Here is a 23,218-nt window from a genome sequence, read left to right as displayed (position 1 = left end):
ATTGCAGGACACCAAAGAGGTCATCAGGGCTCTGCATTTCTCTCTGTATCTTGGGAAGGCTCTCTTTATGAGAAGAGCATGAATGCAGGCCTCACATTCGACAAAGTTTGCAATCCTCCATAGTCCCTCTCAGGGAGAAGTTTGGTCTGCTGCACTTGGATGTAGGTTCATTGCTTTATTAGTCACTGAGCCCCCAGGCTGGGGCTGGGGGTTGGACAGACAGTCCTGGCTCACATGACTGTGGAAGGGGTAATCAAGGCTTCCCCACCCGAGAAAATTCCTCACATTATTGCCAGAAGGAGGAAGAGGAAAGCTCAGGAGGACAGAGCAACCAATGTTGGTTGCAGACCAGCTCACTTGGGTGGCTCAGATTGCATAGGAAAGGATGAGGAAATCTGAGAAATCTGCCCTTTTCCAGTTGTAAATAATGCCCAGACCATGCCCCAGTTTCTCCTTGAGACCTGTCTTTCCACACCTGTCTGTAATCCCTATGCACACACATATGTACATGCACATATATGTCAATGCTCACTTTTGTGGGCTCTGTAGCCAGGTTTGCACTGTGGTCCTGCATTTCTGGGGCTCCAGGCTATCCCAATGGTTTGTTTTCAGTTCTTCCCACCAGTGTGTTTGTCTGTCATCTCCTTTACATCATACAAGAGAAACTCAGAACAATATTTGCCAGAATGCCCCTCCGCACAGGATTCTGATTGGAATTTTCCATTAAGAGGTACTCATGAGTGGCCAGGTGCAGTGGCTCATATCTGTAATCCCAGCACTTTGGGAGGCTGAGGCAGGTGGATTGCTTGAGCTCAGGAGTTCAAGACCAGCCTGGCCAACATGGCAAAACCCCATCTCTACAAAAAATTAAAAAATTAGCCAGGTGTGCTGGCATGTGCTTGTAGTCCCAGCTACTTGGGGGGCTGAGGTGGGAGGATTGTTTAAACCTGGAAGATCAAGGCTACAGTTAGCCAAGTTCAGGCCACTGTACTCCAGCCTGGGTGACAAAGTGAGACCCTGTCTCAAAAAAAAAAAAAAAAAAAAAAAAGAGGTACTCAAGAGACTTAGCAGACAGACAAGGAGAAGGGATTATTGTCTGGAAGCATTTACAGGCAGATGTGAAGGTTGCAGCAGTTTCTGGGGATGCTCCTGTAGACCACCCAGTCTGAGGGTACCAGCAGCTGAGAGAGCTGACGACCACTTCTGAGAATCACTCATCTGTGCTGTAGGATAATACAGAGTGGAGCTGCCAGATAGTTCTTGATCGTTGCAGCAGCTCCTTGGTGAATGTCCTGAGAATCACCCTGTTGCAAGCTGAGATAAGTTGGAAGAGTAACACTGAAGTTCTTGAGATTCACAGTAGTTTTAGGGTGAGTTCTTGAAAGTCATCCACTTGGCTGTGCAGGCTGGGATGATTGGCAGTTGTTTGCCTGATTATCCTGCCTTCACTCTTTTTTTTTTTTTTTTCCTAAAGCGGTACCTTTTTGTTTGTTTGTTTGTTTTAATACTTTAAGTTCTAGGGTACATGTGCACAATGTGCAGGTTTGTTACATATGTATACATGTGCCATGTTGGTGTGCTGCCCATTAACTCATCATTTACATTAGGTATATCTCCTAATGCTATCCCTACCCCCTCCCCCTACCCCATGACAGGTCCCGGTGTATGATGGTCCTCTTCCTGTGTCCAGGTGTTCTCACTGTTCAAGTCCCACCAATGAGTGAGAACATGTGGTGTTTGGTTTTCTGTCCTTGTGATAATTTGCTGAGAATGATGGTTTCCAGCTTCATCCACGTCCCTACAAAGGACATGAACTCATCCTTTTTTATGGCTGCATAGTATTCCATGGTATCCTGCCTTCATTCTTTACAATGGTTGTGTGGCTCTCCTATTCCACGTGATAAAACCTTCATCCTTGCATACATGGAATGGCTTCTGTTTCCTTGACCAAATCTCAATGGACAAGACAGCCTATTCCACACAGACCAGGCGTGCACCCCTGACCCTAGGAGAGCCAATTTATTGACTGCTAAGCTGAGCCAAGTGGAATTTTCTTTCCTGAGAATTTGCAATTGGAACAAAGAGATTTCTAGTGATTGGCAGTACTAGAAGCAAGAGAATATGTAGAAGTCTGAAAGAGACATTTTCTTCTAAAAACAAAGAAAGTGAGACTATGGAGAGAAAAATCAAATAGATGCTCAGAGAGAAGCAGAGAGAAGGAACCAAAAACTTCCAAAAAGAAACAGATGAACTTTCCCTGGCTTTCCAGGTCCTGGTTCCAGTCCCATGGGAAGTCCAATTTCTTATACATGGATATTCCTGCATCCTTCCACTCCAGTCCTTTCTTTTTGTTTAAGCTAATTTGAGTGAGTTTCCATTACCTGCAACCAAGAGGTGTGACTAGCTAGAGGAGATCTGGGCTTCTTCATTTTGCTCATGAATGGACACAGTCCCTGGCATATGAGCATGTTAAAAACATATCGATTAATTATTTAATTAAAATCCAACCTCACTCTATTCCAGGACCGAAAACACAACTATGGAAATAATTGATCTCTGAGAAGTAGCCTGTGATATAAATACCTATTGTCAAATCTTTAAGTCAAAAAAAAAAAAAAAAAAAAGCACTTATTCTCATCAATAGAAAGTCCTCAGCCGTGTAATACAGCCACATACGCATGGGAACAAAGCAGGAGGTTAAGGCCAGAAATAACTTGGATTGGCACCTCAGCACTGGTAGTAAATAATGTCTGTGTCATTCATGGTACAAAACTACTAAAACTACCAACACTAAGGTCACAACAGGGGTCTATTTGTTCTCACGGCCTCAGGGTGGTTTGTGATGTTCTCTTTCAAGCTGCTTGAAGGGGTTGCTAGTTTGTGGTCCACATCATTTCTCACAAGGAGGGAACCCGCTCTCACAGCTGACTTCCTACAGAGCTGCACTGTTTGTGTGGCAACTTTTTGCAAGCTATGAACTGCCTCTCCCTTTGCACACATGACTTATTGAACTCAGCTGAAGATTGGGCTCAGGATTCCCCAGCAGAGCCTTAGGAGGATGTCTTTTTTTATTTTTTATTTTTTGAGACAGAGTCTCGCTCTGTCACCCAGGCTTGAGTGCAGTGGCACCATCTCGACTCACTGCAAGCTCTGCCTCCCGGGTTCACTCCGTTTTCCTGCCTCAGCCTCCCGAGTAGCTGGGACTACAGGCACCCGCCACCATGCCCAGCTAATTTTTTGTATTTTTAGTAGAGATGGGGTTTCACCGTGTTATGCAGGATGGTCTCGATCTCCTGACCTCATGATCCGCCTGCCTCGGCCTCCCAAAGTGCTGGGATTAGAGGCGTGAGCCACCGTGCCCGGCCAGGAGGATGTCTTTAAATAGTATAACTTATGTGAGCAGACAGCGTGTTAGTTCTGGAGCAGTTTGTTTGGTAGGCATGTCTTCATAGTCTGCAAGTTCCATAATTGTATTTATTAGTTACTCTTCATTTGCCAGTGAAGCTGGGAGTTGACACTTCTTTCTTCCTATGGAGAGAAAAATATACAGACTCCCACCTCCCTTCCCCACCAAAGAGGTTCAATTCCTTATTCAGAGTAGATAATGAGTTAGTGGCAGTGCCCTGTACTCTGGGGGAAAGCCACTGAGTCATTTATGTTTTATGTGTAACATAATAACAAGTCCTGGCCTTGACCAGCTTTTTATTGAAAGCTAAGCCAATGAAACCTTTTATCTTGGGTGAATCATTAATGGAGTGCAGAGCTGAATCTATAGGCATTTATTAATTTTTGTAATAAATATATTTGAGTGCCTACCATGTGCTGAGCACGGCAGATATTGCAATAACAACAACAAAATATTTCCCCCCGTGGAGCTTATAGTCCAATGGAATAAGTAGATTTTAAATAAATAATCCTATCAATAAATATATATGTCAGAGGGTTGCAAATTTACCCCCACTGTACTCAGCTGTGGAAAGAAGAAGAGGCCTCATGTTTTCCAAACCTCATCTAATCTTCCCCAAAGCCACCTGCCGGCTTTCCTAGGGGAAATTTAAAAACTCATTTCAATCTGTTAAATGCAGTCTAATCCAGCCCTTCAAATTCAGTTGCTTTTGGACAAATCCATTTTTCAGGTTTCCTCATCTTCTATCGATTTATTTCCAAAATGGCCGGTGGGTGTGCAGGAGGCTTGTGTGACTATGTAGTGTGGAAAGAAGGAACCGAAGGGGCTCCAGTCCCTGAGTGCGCTGGTTTGGGTGGGATTAGTGAGGTTGGCAGAATTAGCGAGGTTCGTAGTGGTGTTGCTATCAGGAGCTGACGTCTGAGATGGGGCGACACAGAACGCACGTCTCTTGGCCTGGTGTTCCTCCCGTCGGTTTGGCGGAACCTGAGGGCCCGCTCTGGCTGCAGAACTTCACTTCGGTCCCTGGCTTGATGGGCCTGGCTTTAGCCCTAGGCCCCAATGTCATTCACCTCAGTCTCCATATGGACCTTTTTTTCTGGCCAGCTCCCTGTATGGCCTCAGAAACTGCCATCTCCCTGTCACAGGAGACAATGGGGACTTGTGAGCCTGTTCTAAGGCACAGAGGACTCTGAATGATGCAGGAAGCCTCACGGAGGCTCACTTTGTCGGACTCCTCAGTTGCCCCCCGTTCAGCAAAGAGGTCTCTATTCCGAATCCCAGGTTAGAAACAGGATAAGCTTCTGTGTGCTGTCTGCTTCCTTCTATGTGCTGTCTACTTCCTTCTGTGTAACCTTCTTCTCCACTCTTTCACTCAGCCCAGAATAGGAGGCCCCAACACAGGCATCTCTGCAAGCTTCTATCTCCTCTGTCCTCCTCTTCCTCCCACAGACACTGAAGTGGAAACACTGATTTTTCACCTTTTCCTTTCTATCGGGTCAAGACACTTCTACGTTATAGTCTCCTCCTTTCATTTATTTGTTTATTTTTAATTAATTAATTAATTTTGAGAATGGGTCTTGCTCTGTTGCCCAGGCTGGAGTGCAGTGGCATTATCGTGGCTTTCTGCAGCCCCAACCTCCCAGGCTCAGGCAATCCTCCTACCTCAGCCTCCCAAGTAGTGGGGACCACAGACACGTACCATCATGATTGGCTAATATTTTAAATTTCTTTTCTTTTTTTTTTTTTTTTTGAGACGGAGTCTCGCTCTATCGCCCAGGCTGGAGTGCAGTGGCCGGATCTCAGCTCACTGCAAGCTCTGCCTCCCAGGTTTATGCCATTCTCCTGCCTCAGCCTCCCGAGTAGCTGGGACTATAGGCGCCCGCCACCTCGCCCGGCTAGTTTTTTTGTATTTTTTAGTAGAGACGGGGTTTCACGGTGTTAGCCAGGATGGTCTCGATCTCCTGCCCTCGTGATCCACCCGTCTCGGCCTCCCAAAGTGCTGGGATTACAGGCTTGAGCCACCGCGCCCGGCTATTTTAAATTTCTTGTAGAGATGAGGTCTGCCTGTGTTTGCCCAGGCTGGTCTTGAACTTCTGGGTTCAAGTGATCCTCCCACTTTGGCCTTCCAAAGTGCTGGGATTACAGGTGTGAGCCACCATCCCTGTCCCCTCCTTGTTTTCAAGTAGTGCCTGCCCTCTCCCTTTCATTGGACACAGAGTCAAGGGCAGCAAGGATAGAAAAACTGCTTACCAATGAGGAAGCCTAAATCGAGAGACATTTCAAGGGCATTAAACCCATTACTCCTAACTCAAAACTGTGATAAGAAGACATAAAGAAGAAATCGGGGGCATTGCGATGAGAGGAAAATGTAGCTTAGATGATCAAGGAAGATTTTTTTTTTAGTAAATGATGTTTAAGATTCATTTTTAAAATGCTGAGGGAGGGAGTGGGGAGGTGCTGGTGGCTGTAATAGGGTAGACTGAGGGATGCTCGTGCTGGATTCCTGCCTTGTAGCTTGACCGTGATGGTGGTCACATGAATCTATTTGTATGATAAAATTACATAAAACTAAATCCACACACACGCACACACCCAGCGTGTGTAAAGTTGTTGGAACCTGAATGTCTTGAATTGCATACATACCAATTTGCAGTTGTGACACTGTGTTGTAGCTACACAAGGTGTTATCACTGGGAGGAGCTGGGGAAAGGGTGCAAGAGATCTCTCCATGTTTCTTCTTGTGACCGCAGGTGAATCTAGCATCACCTCAAAACTAAAAGTTTGTTTAAAAAGAAAACAATGGGCCTGGGGTGGTGGCTCAAGCCCGTAATCTCAGCACTTTGGGAGGCTGAGGCAGGTGGATCACCTGGAGTCAGGAGTTCGAGACCAGCCTGGCCAACATGGCAAAACCCCATCTCTACTAAAAATACAAAAATTAGCCGGGTGTGGTGGAGCATGCCTGTAATCCCGGCTACTCAGGAGGCTGAGACAGGAGAATCGCTTGAACCTGAGAGGAGGAGGTTACAGTGAGCTGGCTGAGATCGCACCACTGCACTCCAGCCTGGGAGACAGAGTGAGAGTCCAACTCAGATAAAAGAAAGGAAGGAAGGAAGGAAGGAAAGAGGGAGGGAGGGAGGGAGGGAAGGAAGTAAGGAAGGAAGGAAGGAAGGAAGGAAGGAAGGAAGGAAGGAAGGAAGAAGGAAGGAAGAAGGAAGGAGGAAAGGAAGGAAGGAAGGAAGGAAGGAAGGAAGGAAGGAAGGAAGGAAGGAAGGAAGGAAGGAAGGAAGGAAGGATCGAGTGTTAGCCATGTGAAGAACGTTCCCAGTGAAGAAATTCCATTGTGAAGGCCTGGAGGGGGAAGGGCTCAACAAACTGAAGGAGGGAAAAGAGCCTTGCCACAGCACAGGAGCAAGGGGGGCTATGCCAGCGAGGAGGATTTGGTAGAAGGAAAGAAAGTCAAAGGCTTTAGGGCTCTCCCAGCTCTTTTAGATTTTGTCTTAAGTGCAAGGGAAGGGTTGGAAGTAGAACAGTGATGTGATCAGATCTATCTTTTAAAATCATCTCTGACCATGTAGAGAATGGCTGGGAAGTGGAAGGAGGGGAAGACAAGAGGCTTCTACAGAGTGAGCAGGGATACTGACCAGACTATGATGGTTGCAAGTGATTTGGAAAGATACGGGCGATATTTAGAGGTATTTTGCAGGTAGAATTTGCACAATTTAGTAATGAAATATATAATAAATGGTGAAGAAAAGGGGTGTGTCAAAGATGCCGTATGTTTCTGAAATGAACAATTGGGTGGATGGAGATGCTTTATTTTTGAAGAAAAGGGATGTGTCAAAGATGCCGTAATTGGGTGGATGGCGGTGCTTTATTGTCTCGAGTGGGGAAGAACAGAAGAGAAGCATATTTGCATGGTCATCAAGATGGGTTTACTCATGTCCCATTGCCACACTGTCCTAAATCCATAGTTTTTAAATATATTTGACATTTATGGGACTGATTCTCCTATCCTCATTTTTCTTTTTCAGACTTCAGCTGGCTTTTCACACCTGTTTGTTTTTCCATATGACTACACTCGGCCTTATCTAGTTCAAGAAAAAAACTCATGTTGGTGTTTTTACTCAGATCACAGTAAATATGTAAATTAACTTAGGATAACTGACATTTTTATGAGGTTGACTTCCTCTTCAAGAACCAATCTTACCTTTCCCTAGGTTCAGGTCTTCTTTGAGAGGCCCTCAATGGTATTTTTATGTTTTCTATAATGCTTGTACATTTCGTATGAAGCTCATTTCTAGTAAGCTCATCTTTTCTTGCTACTGTAAATGTGGTCTTCCCTTCCATTGTATATTCTAAGTGGATATTGTTTGTACATTTGAAAACTGTTGATTTATTTAAGTTAAATTTACTTAATTTAAGTAGATGGGGTCTTGATATGTTGTCCAGGCTAGCCTGGTACTCCTGGGCTTGAGTGACCCTCCTGCCCCAGCTTCCCCAGAAGGAGGGACTATAGTTGTGTGCCACCAGGCCTGCTGATTTATTTTTGCAGTTTGGTACTGACCTTACTCATTTATGTGGTTGAACTAATTTTTAGATGATTTTTTGAGGTTTCCTAGATACACAATAAAATTTGCAAATAATGATGATTTTGCCTTCTCCTTGCTCATTTTTATGCCTCTTTTTTCCCCTGCTAGTCTCTCGGCCTTGTTTAGTGCCTCCAAACATCTTTAAATCGAAATGATGGTAATGGACATTTTTGTCTTATTCCTGACTTAAATGGGACTTTCTTCGGGAGGGGATTTCATAAATATTGTGGTAAACTGGGTGAGGTAGATACAGTTTTTAATCACTCTAAGGAATTGCCTTGTTATTATTCATCTATTCAGAATAGTTGTCAAGAATGGATGCTTATCAAATGAATTGTCTTTGAAGATAATCATACTATTTTTCTTTCTTGGGAATTGCTTTAATAGTGAATTTCTTTATTGACCTCTTCTGGTATTCTCAAAATAAAATCCCCTCGGTTAAAAGATTACCCTTTTGACTTTTGCTGGATTCTGTTTGTTAATGTTTTATTTAGCATTTTTGCATCAATTATTTGTAAGTAAATTTGGTCTGTAGTTTTCATTTTGGGGCTACCATTGTTAGGATTGATTTTCTAAAGAGTTTAAAATATTTTTTTTCCTTTTCTATGCACTGGAACATTTGAAAGTGCATTGTAGCCATCTGTTCCTGAAAAGTTTGGTGCAATTCCCCTGTGAAAACTTGGAGCCTGATTCTTTTGGGGGCTAGAGTAACAGGTCAGTGATAGTTAGGAAGCAGCTCTTGGACAATTTCCTCTATTTCTTCTATAGTAATTGATCCGTTTAGATTTGTTTCTCTCCTAAAGTCAGTTTTGTAAATTTTTATTTTCCTGGAAAATAGTTTTCTCCATCTGGGAATTGAGATTTATTTATATACAAATAAGAAAAATCATCTCAATTATAAGGTAATCCCACTATTCGGTACATGTAATACACAAAAGCAGTATACTGCTATTTGAAGGTGAATTTAGATTAGTTAAAAATGGATATTACAAACTTGAGAGCAACCATCTTTATTATAGAGTGTTTTTCATTGTCGTGAAAAACCTTCTGGGCACATTTCACAATGTTTGTTCTTCTTCTACTCCTCGAACTCCTGACCTCAGGTGATTCACCCACCTTGGCCTCCCAAAGTGCTGGGATTACAGGCGTGAGCCACCATGCCTGGCCTCTTCTTCTACTCCTGCCAGAGACATGAAGGGATCTTTCTTGGCTCTTCACCATGAGAACTTGGTGGAGTTTCTGGAGGTGAAACCCATGAAAACATAGGTCCCCACCTCAAGTCTGCAGGCCTCAGGAGTTTGTTACTTTCATGCTAGTTCACTGCAGCAATTTGTCAAAATCATCATGGACACATTCCTAAGAGTTGATGCCTTTATCAGCTTCTGCTCCAAGTGAGCAGGTGTCCTTGTGACTCTCTGGGCTTGCCTATCTCTCCAGATTTGGGGATGGCAGTTTACTCTGCAAACTTAGTTCTCTGATGTGTCCAAGAAAGGTCATGAACTGATGGTTTGTTTGGCTTTTTCTTGTTCTAAGGATGGGAGTAATGACTTCCAAGCCCTTCACTTGTCAAAGCTGAAATTATAAGTTAATTATCTTGTATGTAATATCTTAATTTTCTCACAGTTTTCAAGATTTTCTCTTTATCATTGGCATTCTGCGGTGTGAGTGAGTGTTCTGTACCAGGGTGTGATTTTCTCTGAATGTCTCCAATGTGGGGTTTTTGGGGCTTTACCAGATATACACATATTTACCAGATATCGGGAATTTTCTGTCTTTTTTTGATAAATAAAGAAATATGAAGACTATTCTCTCTCTCTCTCTCTTTCTGTCTTTCTCCTCCTCTTCCTTCTCCTTCTCCTCCTCCTCCTCCTTCAGTTAAGCCTTATGTTGGACTGCTTGATATTGCTCTATAAGCCTCTGAGGGTCCGCTTATTTTTCTTCACTTGTTTTTCTTTTTGTTCTTCAGGTTGGATAATTTCTGCTTATCTTCATCCAAGTTTACTGATTCTTTATTCTGCCATCTCCCATCTGTTGTTGAGCCTATCTAGTAAATTTCTTTTTTCTTTCAGTTGCACTTCTCAGCTCTGGAGTTTTTATTTGCTTCTTTTTTATAATTTTAATTCCTCTATTGAGATTTGCTATTTGTTTGCTCATCAACACCATGCTTCTTTTAATTCTCTGAGCTTGATTATAATAGCTACTTTAAAATTGTTATCAGCTAAACCTAACATCTGAGTTCACTTTCAGTAAGGTTCCATATACTTCCATGTATCCTGAATATGGACCACCCTTTCTGGTTTCTTTGCATGTCTGGCAATTTTTTGGTTCAAAACTTGACATTGTAGGTGACATGTTGCAATGACTCTGTAATGTGTTATATTCTTCTGAAGATTATTGAACTTTTTTCTATTAAGCCATTAACTTGCTTGCCTAAATTCTAATTGCAAACACTGTCTCCCTTGTAGAGTGCAGCAGCTGACATCTCTGTCCAGTTTTCTCTTCTCTTCCAGCTGCTACATTTATAGCCTTGTCTCTGAACATGTGTTCCATCTGTGCAGTTAAACAGTCAGTCAAAAGTTTGAGAGGAGTTTACACTGAAATCTTGGGACTTATTCTCTCTGACGTTTCCTTGCTTCCAGCTGATCTCCAGCCCCAACTCTGTTTTCTGGCACCGCAGGCCATTATGGCTTCAGCTTTACGCCTCCTGAGCTGTGCATGGCTGGGAATGCGCAGTTAAAAGAGGGACACATTTGCATATCTCACCTGATATAGGCGTTCAAGAACACTTTCCTCTCTCACATCTGCCTGCTAGTTCTTTGAGTCTCTTGGGCTCTCTCTTACGTATGCATAGTTTAGCAGTCAGCCAAAGGTTTGGGCAGAATTTATACTCATATTTTGGGGCTCACTTCTTCCAGAACTCTCCTGATTTCAGGATTTCACTCCTAAATCTCCTGTTTTGCCAACCCTACCCTCTGTTTTCTGACATCTTTAACTAGAAAGGCTGTGATTTTCTGCAACAGGATTTGGGGTTGGGGATGGAAAACATTTGCAGGGAAAATATAGCATAAACTTGCAATTCTTACTCCTATAATCATCTCTCAAGAGTAAATTATCCTGCAGTTTCTATCTGTTTGGGTCATTCTCCAGTGCCTTCAGATGGTTACAGTTTTTATTTAAAAAGTTTTTGTTGGAGGTTTGCTGAAAAACTTCATGTTACTTGTATTAGACCATTCTTGTGCTGCTGTAAAGAAATACTTGGCTTTGCAGATGCTGCTGCGGCCAGGAGCCCCATAATACCAGCCATGGTCAACCCCACCATGTTCTTTGACATCCCCGTGACGGCGAGCCCTTGGGCTGCGTCTCCTTTGATCTGTTTGCAGAAAAGTTTCCAAAGATAGCAGAAACCTTTTGAGCTCTGAGCAATTGAGAGAAAATATACGGTTTTAAGGATTCCTGCTTTCACAGAATTATTCCAGGGCTTATGTGGCAGGGTGGTGCCTTCACATGCCATAATGACACTGGTGGCAAGTCCGTCTGTGGAGAGAAATTTCATGACGAGAACTTCACCCTGAAGCCTACAGGTCCTGGCATCTTGTCCACAGCAGATGCTGGACCCACAAATGATTCCCAGTTTTTCATCTGCACTGCCAAGACTGAGTGGCTAGATGGCAAGCATGTGGCCTTTGGCAAGGTGAGAGAAGAAACTGAATATTGTGGAGGCCATGGAGTGCTTTGGGTCCAGGAATGGCAAGACCAACAAGGAGGTCACTCTTGCTGACTGTGGACAACACTAATAAGTTTGACTTGTGTTTTATCTTAACCACCAGATCATTCCTTCTGTAGCTCAGGGGAGCACCCTGCACCCCATTTGCTCACAGTATTCTATCATCTTTGTGTTCTCACTGCAGTTCCCTTTGGGTTCCATGGGTTCCCTTCCATGCCTAGCTGGATTGCAAAGTTCAGTTTATGATTATGAAATTAAAACTAAATGACAATAATAATAATAAAAAGAAATACCTGAGACCACGTAATGTATAAAGAAAAGAGGTTTAACTGGCTCAAGGGTCTGTAGGTTACACAAGCATGACTCCAGCACCTGCTTCTGGTGATGACCTCAGGAAGCTTCCAATCATGGTCCAAGGCAAAGAGAGAGCAGGCAGTCACAAGGCAAGAGCAGAAGCAAGGGAGGGGAGAGGAGGCATCATGCTGTTCTAAACAAGATCTCAGAGCAAGAACTCACTCCCTATCACAAGGACAGCACCAAGCCTGAGAGACTCACCCCCACGGCCTCAACACCTGCCACCAGTCCTCACCTTCAACCCTGGGATTACATTTCAGCAGGGGATTTGGAGGAAACACACATCCAAACCACATCGCCACTGCTATCAGCAGAAATCTCAAAGAGGTTTTTGTTTTGTTCTGTTTGCTACTTGCTTTCATTTAACTTTCCCCCCTTCCTTTTCTTATAGTGAAAAAGAAGAAAATATAAGTCCCAGAGAGGGGTTTTCCATTTTGAATACTCATCTTTGAATGAGGTGAGTCCTTTCTGGACTCATCACTTGCAGGAGGAAACTCTCTCATCTGTAACAGTCAGAAGAAGTTTTTTCATCCTACAAGATTGTGTATGTGGATGATTTCTTTAACGATTACTTTTCCTTCAGCAACTGAGATAGTTACTGAGGGTGATTCACAATGCAGTCTTTCTCCTCCATCCTGCCACATTGACAAAATGTTCCCTAAAGGCGCAGGTCTGTATAATGGCTTATTCAGCTTCTACTTCCTCTATTTTGCTTTGGAATCAAACTGAGTCCACATGAGTTTTTGTTTGTTTTTTTTTCCTTACCATCAGTCTGCATCCACCGTTTCACTTTGGCCTTTGCAGGTTTCCTCTTAAAAATCTGCATCTTCTGCATCTGCTTGCACTTCAACTTGACCTTCACTGTTAGACCACCCTTCCTACTGTCGCGTGATTTGGGGTGTCTACTCTTTCCTAGTTTTGTCAAGGATGGTGTTGGCATGTCTGTTTCTTGTTCTCTTTGTTATTTTTGTTTGGCTTCTGAGAGGAACAGGAGGAAACACTGAACAGACCATACCGTATAAAGCTGGAAATAATCACTAAGGTTTTTCTTTTAATCAAAAAAATAATATTTTTATAAGATTTTGTAATATTTTAAATATTTTTATATTATTATGTTAATTATATAAAATTATTATATTAATTATATTCATATTAATATAATATAAATTATATAATTATATAAAATTGTATGTTTTATATTAATAATTATATAATCAATATAATATATAATTTTATAAAATTATATAATTTAATATAAAGTATTATATTAATTATATATATTAATTATATAAAATATTTAATATTTTTATATTAAAATATTTTATAATTTTTTGATTTTATAATTTGATTTTATAATCAAAAAAATTATTTTTTTGAGTCAAGGTCTCACTGTCACCCAGGTTGGAGTTCAGTGGCACAATCGTGGGGCACTGTAGCTTTGAACTCCTGGGTTCAAGCAATCCTACCATCTTGGACTTTCAAAGTGCTGGAGAGAAACACCTGTGCCATCATGCCCAACCGAATATAATTTTTTATTTTGAGATAATTGCAGATTCACATAAAGTTGTAAAAAATGATACGGAGGGATTCCATGAATCTTTACTTTACTCAATGATAACATCTTATGAAACTATAACACAGTATCACAACGGAGATGTTGGAATTGATACAGTCAAGATATAGAAGGTTTCCATCACCACCAGGATCTTCATGTTGCCCTTCTATAGCCACATCCACTTGCCTTCCACCATCAGCCCCTTCTTAGTGCCTGGCAGCCACTCACTGGCTGTTCTCCATTTCTGTAATTTCTATACTTTCAAGAATATAGCACTTTGGGAAGCTGAGGTAGGTGGATCACTTGAGGCCAGGAGTTCAAGATCAGCCTGGCCAACATGGCAAATTCCTATCTCTACTAAAAAAAAAGAAAAAAGAAAGAAAAAAAAATAGCTTGTTATGGTGGTGTGCACCTGTAATCCCATCTACTTGGGAGGCTGAGGCACCAGAATTGCTTGAACCCCGGAGGTGGAAGTTGCAGTGAGCTGAGATTGTGCCACTACATGTCAGCCTGGGTAACAGAGCACTACTCTGTCAAAATAATAATAATCATAATATTATATAAATCACACACTTTTTTCACTCGGCATAATTCCCTGGCGCTTCATCCAGGTTGTTGCCTGAATTAAGGTTTGTATCTTTTTACTGTCAAGTAGTATTCCACGGTATGGCTGTACCATGGTTTGTTTAACCATATTCCCACTGAAGAACATCTGGATTATTTCCAATATTAGGATATAATGAATAAAATGTCTATAAACATTCATGTACAGGTTTCTATGTGAACATACTTTTTATTTCTGTAAGGTAAAGGCCAAGGAATACATGGTAGTGGAAGGCTTAATATTTTTTAAAACTACCAAAATGTTTTTCAGAGTGGCCATATCACTTTACAATCCCACCAACAATTTAAATTGTGGTAAGGGAAACCTTCTAGATCTTGATCCAGTTTTTCTTCATTCTCCTCAGCATTCAATAATAATTGGAAAAATTTTAAAACACACCTATCAGAATGACTAAAATAAAAAATAGCAACAACTGTATTTTTCCAGCACTATGTTGAATAAGAGTGGTAAAAATGGACAGCCTTGCTTTGTTCCTGATCTTTTTGGGAAAACCTTCAGTCTCTTACCATGAAGTATACTGTTAGGTATAGGGGTTTTTCTGTAGATGTTCTTTATCAAGTTAAGTTACCCTTGTATAGAAACCTTACCTACCTTTACCTCCCTTTATTTGCCCCATTGAAAAATAATAACGACTTTTTAAAATTTTAGTCATTCTAATAGGTGTGTTTTAAAATTTGTATTTCTCTAATGGTTAATAATGTTGAACATCTTTTCTTTTTTCTTTTTCTTTCTTTCTTTTTTTTTTTTTTTTTTTTTTTTTTTTTTTGAGACAAAGTCTCGCTCTGTCACCCAGGCTGGAGTGCAGTGGCATGATCTCAGCTCACTGCAACCTCTGCCTCCTGGGTTCAAGGGATTCTCCTGCCTCAGCCTCCTGAGTAGCTGGGATTACAAGCGCCTGCCACCATGCCTGGCTAATTTTTGTGTTATTAGTAGAGATGGGGTTTCACCATGTTGGCCGGGCTGGTCTTGAACTCCTGACCTGAAGTGATCTGCCCGCCTCAGCCTCCCAAAGTGCTGGGATTACAGGCGTGAGCCACTGCGCTCGGCCAAACATCTTTTCAAGTGCTTATTTGCCATCTGTAGTTTGTCTTCGGTGAAATATTTCTTCATGCTTTTTGCCAATAGGATTGTTTGAATTTTATTGTTGAGTTCTGAGAGGGTTTTTCTCACCACCCACCCCCACTCCAAGATCTTGCTCTGTTGCCCAGGCTGGAGTGCAGTGTGGTGCCATCATTGCTCTCTGCAGTTTCCAACTCCTGGGTTCAAGCCATCCTCCTGCCTTGGTCCCCAGAGTGTTCTTTACATGTGCTGCTTACTAGTTCTTTTCAGATATGTGGTCTGCAAATATTTTCCCCTAGTTTGTAGGCTGCCTTTTCATCCTCCTAAGTGTCTTTCTTAGAACAAAAGTCTTTCATTTAGATCAAGTCCTTTTTATCAATTTTAAATTTTATGTATCATGCTTTGTTGTCAAGTCTAAGAACTCTTTGCCTACCTCTAAGAATTTCTCCTATTTCTTTTAATCTTAACCTTTTACAGATTTCCATTTTACATTTAAGTCTGTAATCTATTTTGAGTTAATTTTGTATGAAGTATGAAATTTAGGTTGTGTTGATTTTTTTTTTTTTTTTAATCTGTGGATGTCCAATTGCTCAAGCACCGTTTGTTGAAAAAGTGATCTTTCCCCCATTGAATTTCTTTGTCAAAAATTATTTGGGTAAATTTGTATGGATCTATTTCTGGGTTCTCCGCCTGTTCTATTGATTTATGTGTCTCTGCCTCTGCCAATACCACACAGTCATGATTACTGTGGCTGTACTGTAAGTCATGAAAATGGGTAGACTGATTCCTCAGATTTTTTCAAGATTGTTTTAGTTATTCTAGTCCCTTTGCCTCTCCATATAAAGTGTAGAATAATCTTGCCTATATCTACAAAAATCTTGCTGGGATTTTGATAGGAGTTGTATTAAAACAGCATATCAATTTGGGGAGAATTGACACCTTTACAATGTTGCATCTTCCAATTATGAACATGATATGCCTCATCATTTATTTAGATATTCTTCTATTTTTTTCATTGGCGTTTGGTAGTTTTCAGCATACAGGCACTATACATATTTTGTTAGATTCACAGCTAAATATTTCATTTTATTTTGAGTGACTGTAAATAGTATTATATTTTAAATTTTGATGGCCATGTGTTAATTGCCAGTATATAGAAAAGCATTTGACTTTTGTATTTTTACCTTGTATCCTGTGACCTTGCTGAAATCACTTATTAGTGATAGGAGATTTTACGTAGATTCTTTCATATTTTTTATATAGGCAATCCTGTCATCTGCAAGTAGGGACGATTTTATTTCTTCCTTTCCAGCCCATATATTTTTATTTCTTTTTCTAGCCTTATTCCCCTGGCTGGAACTTTCAGTATTACATTGAATAGGAGTGGTGAGGGTGGACATCATTGCTTTGTTCCTAGTCTTTTTGGGAAAACCTTCAGTCTTTTGCCATTAAGTAAAGTTACAGGATATTTTGGTAGATGTTCTTTATCCAGTTGAGTAAGTTACCTGTGAAGGATAGAAACTTTACCTAAATTTACATCCCTTTATATGCCCTATTATAATCGTTTTAAATATTTGCTATACACACATTTAGAACCACATCAAAGAGTGTTATAATTTTTGCTTCAACTGTCAAACATAATATAGAAAATCAGAAGAAGAAGGAAAGTGTATCATATTTACTGGTATTTTTGCTTACTATATCCTGTCTTCTCTCTTGATGTCCCTAGATTCCTTTTTTTTTTCTCCCTTCTGTTTAGGTAAAATTTCTTTTAGTCATTTTTTTAGGGTAGGTCTCCTGGTGACCAATTTTCTTAGTTTTCCATTGTCTAAGAACGTCTTGATTTTTCCTTCATTATTGAAAAATGTTTTCACTGTTTACAGGATTCTAGCTTGACAGTTTTTTTCTTTCAGTACTTAAAAGATGTTGTGCCACTTCCTTCACTCCATGGTTTCTGATGAGAAATCCTCTGTCACTGGAGTTATTTTTTCCTTCAGGTAAGGCACTTTTCTCATGCAGCTTTCAAGACTTTTCTTTGTCTTTAGTTTTCAGCAGTTTGGCTACAATGAGCCTACGTGTGTATTACTTTAGGTTTATCCTGTTTCAAGTTAGATTAGCTTCTTGATTCTATAGATCGATGTCTTTTCCCAACTTGGGAAGTTTTCAGCCATTATTTCTTCTAGTACTTTTTCAGCCTCAACATTTTTCCCCTCTTCTTCTGGGATTCCAATGTCATGAATGTTACATCTTCTGTTAGGATCCTGCAGGTCCGTGAGGCTCTATTCACTTTTTCCAGTAGTTCAGATTTCATAATTTCTATGTTTCTATCTTCCTGTTCACTGATCCTCTCTTCTGTCCCCTCTATTCTGTTAGTGAGTTCATCCACTGTGTTTTTATACATTATATAGTGGTTATTGCATTTTTCACTTCTAAAATTTCCATTTGGTCCTTCTTTGTATCTTCTATTCCTTTGCTGAAACATTCTATTCTTTGCAGCATCTATTTTTCATTTGCTTCAAGCCTGTTTGTAATTGCTCACTGAAGCATGTTTATGATGGCTGCTTTAGAAAATCTTTGTCTGGTCCAGTGCAGTGGCTCCAGCCTGTGTTCCCAGGACTTTGGGAGGCTGAAGCAGGAGGATCACTTGAGGTCAGGAATCTGAGACCAGCCTGATCAATATAGTGAGACTCTGTTTCTGTTTATACAAATAAATAGATAAATAACATAAAATTTTTAAAATATTTTTTTCCAGATAATTCTAATGTCTCTGTCACCTTGGTGCTGGCATCCATTGATGCCTTTTGTCATTTGACTTGAGATCTTCCTGTTTTTGATATGCTGAGTCATTTCCTACTAAAATCTGGACATTTTTGTATTATATTATGAGATTCTGAGTAAGATTTATGTAGTAAATACTTAGTTGGTTACATATTACATTGGCTAATACAATTTAGTGAGCTAATTCAGCTGGCTCCCTTTGACATTGCTCTGGCAGGAATATGGGGGAGCACCTGGCGGGAGGAGAAGACCAGGTTTTCCAGTTGGCCTCTAGTGATAATTGAGGGAAGAGTCTCCTCATTTCTCCTGGGCAGGGATGGGTGTTCCAGACCTCACTAGGCCTCCACTGATACGTCCCTGACTGAAAGTGTTAGGAGTGTCTCATTGCACCTCCCTATGTGGCCTTCAGTGACACCAGGGGAGGGAGGCTCTTTACCACCCTACAGGAATGAAAGTTCCTGCTCTCTACTCAGTCTTCTCAGACACAAACCCAGTGAGATAACTAGGGACACCTCGTTACAGCCTGATGAGTCTGGAAGTCTAGGCTCCCTGCTTGGTTTTTGCAGGCATGGGTAGGGGTGAGGCCACACTTTTCTCTATGTTTGTCTGGAGCGGAGCTGTTATTATCTAAAATGTCTCTGCCTTGCTAGGCTGACCTTTTCCTTGTCTTTTGGCTAGATAAGTGGGCTTTTGTTGGGGGCTTGTTTTTTGGTCTAAACCTGCTGGTATTTTCGGGTTGCTGGCTTCTTGAGCTCCATGTCTGGAATACGTAAGGCCAAAGAAACTCACCACTGTGTAATTCCTTGGTATGTCAGTTGTCTGGGGCTATCATAACAAGTACAACAGACTGGTTGACTTAGACAACAGAAATGTATTATTTCACAGCTCTGAAGGCTGGAAGTTTGGGATCAAGGTGTCAGCAAGACTGGTTTCTTTTGAGGCCCCTCTCCTTGGCTTGCAGATGGCTGTCTTCTCCTGGTGTCTTCCCATGGTCTTCCCTCTGTATTTGCCTGTGTCCTAATCACCTCTTCTTAAAAGGACACCCGTCATATTGGATTAGGGCCTATATGGCAGATGCGCCTGACAGCAATAACTTGGAGTGGCCAACCTGGAGATTCATTCCTTATGTATGAGGAGCATTGGAATCCCTGACCCATGCCATGGAATGTAGGCTTCGTCTCGGGTTGAATGAAGGTTGCCAGATGGAGGTTGCCGGGAGAGGGTACTAAGTAACAATGCTGTATAAACCACATGCTTTTGACAGGTGGTCGCAGTTTTCCTGTCCAGCCCACCGCCACTGGGCCACCCTGTATGTAAGTCCCCTCAATAAACCCTATGTCTCATGCACTGGCTCCAGGTCTCTTCTTCAGCCTCTCAAACATGACACCATCTCTATTGAAGTCATTAGGGGTCCGGCACAACAGGGCCCACTCTAAATGGCCTCATTTTTCCTTACCTTTTTGAAGACTTTATCCTCAAATGCAGTCACTGGGAATGAAAATGTTAGCTTATGAATTTTGGAGGGACAGAATTCAGCTTATGACACTTGGGTCCCAAGGTCCCTGGCCCATCTGCCTCTTCACTCCACTTTTCAGAGCCTTCTTATGTTTACATAAGAAGTGTATACAAAGTCCAGGGTTTTGAGCTGCACTTAGTGGGAAGAATAGGGGAAAGTATCTTTCCAGAAGCAGAGGTCCCCCATTGAGTTGCCAGACTATAAAAGTGTATTTCATGGCCTGGGCAAGGTCTTGACTCAGGCAAAGGAGCAGAAAAGGGCATTGGAGCTCCTGAAAGGTGGCTCAGCATAAAGGAAAAGGGTGATTAAAAAAAAAAAAAAAATCAGAACCAGGATCCAAACTCTAGGGGGCAACTTTGTAATAAAACAAGCAAGGTCCTAGGTGGCTTGGAAGATGAAACAGAGGGCCCTCAACTAGTCAGAGGACCAAAAAGGTTTGGCTCTAAGCACAGAACTAGAACTTAGTACGAGGGCCCATCCAAGCCACCCACCCCTGGGCTGTGGGGTCACCTTGGGAAGTGGCTCTTGAGTGAATCTGAAGAATCTTACTACCTTGGGAAACAGATCAATTTGCTGGGGATAGGGAACCCCAGTACAGAGTGTGGCACAGAGAAGAAGCCACTTGTCATACGTGGGATGGTTGTTGCCTTGGCAAACTGACAAGGGTCTGCACTAAGATCAGCAGGGTCCAGACAGCAACACTGTGACAGTGGCAGATGTCCTCCTGAGTTCCCCAGACTGACCACAGACTTCAGGCCCCACCTAGCAGAGGTGGCCCTGGTGATCATGACGCTGAGATTAGCAGACACTGGAGGCTCAACTCCAGTGGTGCTCTGATGGCCACTGGGCAGGTCTAAGGTGTCCCCTCCTGCATCAGGAGCAGCTGACACCTATCGGCATGCCGAGGACTCCTCCCATATTATTCCAGGGGAGTTTATTCCCTGGGGGAAAAAAAAAGTGTTGCCTGCTGTCGTGTAACTGCCTACTGAAACATCAAGATTTGTGGTACGGATGTAAAAGTGCCCTGACTTGTAGTTAGCAGGTACATTAAGAGCTGCACATTAGTCATTGTTACAGCCCTTGTCTGCGTCGCTGGGCCACTGCCAAGAGGGGAAATGTAGATTTTAAAAATGAAAATATCATTTCTTATGCAGGAAGTACTCTAACACTGCCTGTTTCCTCACAGTCCTTCAACGTGTCTGGTTGCTACCTTGTCATAATATTTGAATTAGGGTGGTGCGACATGCCACAGATGACACAAATGGGAGCCCTATCTGGAGCGGAAGATCTCTGCTGGGGTTGGCAAAACATACCCTGATTCTCACTTTAATTTCCTGGAACAACAGAGAGTTGGGCCTCTGAATGCTCTGCAGACACCCCCTCACTCCCTGGAACATGTCTGTCTCCTCTTCACACTGTTCATGACCATTAGTCCTATAATCCCCCATTCCTCTTCTGGCACTGAATGGAGAGGAAGAGAATTTCTCATTTTCTAGTTGCCTCAGAAAGGCCTCCCCAGGAAGTTGCAGGGAGGGGGACCACACCTCATGGACCCAAGGCCTCTAACGAAATGGAAAGAAGTAACATTGCTACCCTCTATCTTAGGGGGATTCCCTAGGAACAGGAAGGTGGTGCCGTTTTGGCGGAAGTAGACAGGAGCCGTGTGGAGTCATAGAGTAACATGTCCAATTGTAGTAAAACTCAGGTCATTTTCAGCTTTTATTTTCTCTCCTAAGGGCTGTCTCCTTCACTCAATTGTCCAGAGCATGAAGCTAGGACCCCATGGAGAAGACAATCCATCTCACGGTAATTATGTTCAACCATCCTCTATGCACAAGCAGTAATGTCTTTAGTGTTCAAAGTGATCTTTCTTTTTTGTTATTGTTGCAGAGATGAGGTCTCCTTATGTTGCCCAGACTGGTCTTGAACTCCTGGCCTCAAGCGATCCTCCCACCTCGGCCTTCCAAAGTGCTGGGATTAGAGGCGTGAGCCACTACACCTGACTTTACAGTAAATGTAAATCTGATCCTGTCACTATCCAGCTTAATCACCTCCTGCAGTGCTCTGGGACAGAGCCCAGCCTCCTTAGCGTGTAGGCAAGGTCCCCTTGCTTGGGCCTCATTAGCTCCTCCTGTCTTGCTTCCTTCTGTGTCTCTCCCATGATCATCCTCCTGTGATGGCCACATTGGAGCTTCACTGAGCTGTTTGCACAAAACTTCATGTCTCCCACATCTCCATGCCAATGTTCTTACTGTTCTCTCTGCCTCAATGTCTCTTCCAGACAGCGAGGTTAGATGCCTAGCTTCGTGCTTTTGTGGCGTATGCATCTTTATCAGCACTCTTATCACACTGTACTAAAATCCTGCCTTATTAGCTGTCTTCCCTACTTGGCTATGAACTAAACAAGCACAGAGATTGCCTATTACTCTTTTGCTTTCCTGAGACACAGCAGAAAGCCTGAAACCTAGGCTTCGTTGGCCCTTGATACATGTTAATTAAATGAAGGACTGATTCCATGAACAGAAGAGAGGATCAGTGAATAGGAAGATGAATTCCCCGTCCTGAAGGATCGTTCCATGCGGTGTCACTTGCTTTTTTCCTAAGTGTTTAAATAAAGATTCAATTAAACTCAGCAAATATTTATAGGGCACTTATTACGTGCCCCTCCTGTGCTAGGCACTGGAGATACAAAGACAAAGAAGCACAGTCTTGAGGACCCTCAAGAGTTCCCAGCCGGGAAAGGGATACTGATGGACGCAGCTGTCCATCAGCCGACAAGTCCAGACCAAAACACCTCACAGAAGACCCGGTTGGGTTTTCCACCAGGAGGGCTCAGGTCAGGTCAGGTGCTCCTGCTAAATGAGTTGTGAAAACGGCCAGCCTTTTTCAGGCCTCTAGACCAGGAGGCAGGAATGTGCTCAGTAATGCAGCTGTGGTGCTCCTGCCCATAGACCCCCAATAGGAGCCAAGCAACCCTGGGATGAAGGCAGAGGGTGGGCTGGCTGGAGGGCTTGGGAATGCTGCTGGGGAGGATGGACCCTGTGAAGCTGTGCTTCCTCTGAGCTCTAACTTACATCGCAAGGAGTTTGGGAAGGACTGTTGGTGTGTCTTTCAGGGTGTTGCTAGAATCAGGGAACCCTAAAGCCTCCAGAGTCACCAAAGCTGTCACCACTGGGAACAAAGGCTTCTGTCCGCTAGGTAAGTATAATCATGCACCAATGACAGGGGCAGGAGAGTGGGGAACTGGGGTTGGAGGGCCCTTCCCAGCATCTGGAAAATCACATCGAGTGAAGGGGTATTGACTAGAGTAGGTCTTTTCCATTTCTGTTATTCTTTTAGAAGCTAGTAGGAGGATTATAGAGTTAGGTTTAATAAGAAAGATGGGAAAACTCTCAGTTCACCCAATTGCTTTTAATTTATTAGTCTTATGTCTGTCTCCATTATTCCACACCTCTCACACCCCTAGCATCGATCATAAAGTTCAGGAAAGAAGGTAAACAACATTAGGAGAGCCAGACATGAGCCAAGCTCCAGTTGGGATATTTAGTATCCGATGGGAGAGTGACCAAAAGTGAGACTCAATCAGTGGTCTCTAAACATATGATGGAAGCC

The 23,218-nt window shown here is 42.4% G+C and overlaps 1 pseudogene; it reads left to right on the top strand.

The window, feature by feature from the left end:
* Window positions 1–21,450, top strand: part of LOC104670729 — a 45,503-nt pseudogene extending 24,053 nt beyond the window's left edge.
* Window positions 21,451–23,218: the final 1,768 nt, after the last annotated feature.

Source organism: Rhinopithecus roxellana, chromosome 8 (genome assembly GCF_007565055.1).
Source record: "Rhinopithecus roxellana isolate Shanxi Qingling chromosome 8, ASM756505v1, whole genome shotgun sequence".
Taxonomy (NCBI): domain Eukaryota; kingdom Metazoa; phylum Chordata; class Mammalia; order Primates; family Cercopithecidae; genus Rhinopithecus; species Rhinopithecus roxellana.
The sequence above is the reverse complement of the archived record's forward strand: the minus strand, read 5'-3'. Positions and strand labels throughout refer to the sequence as shown.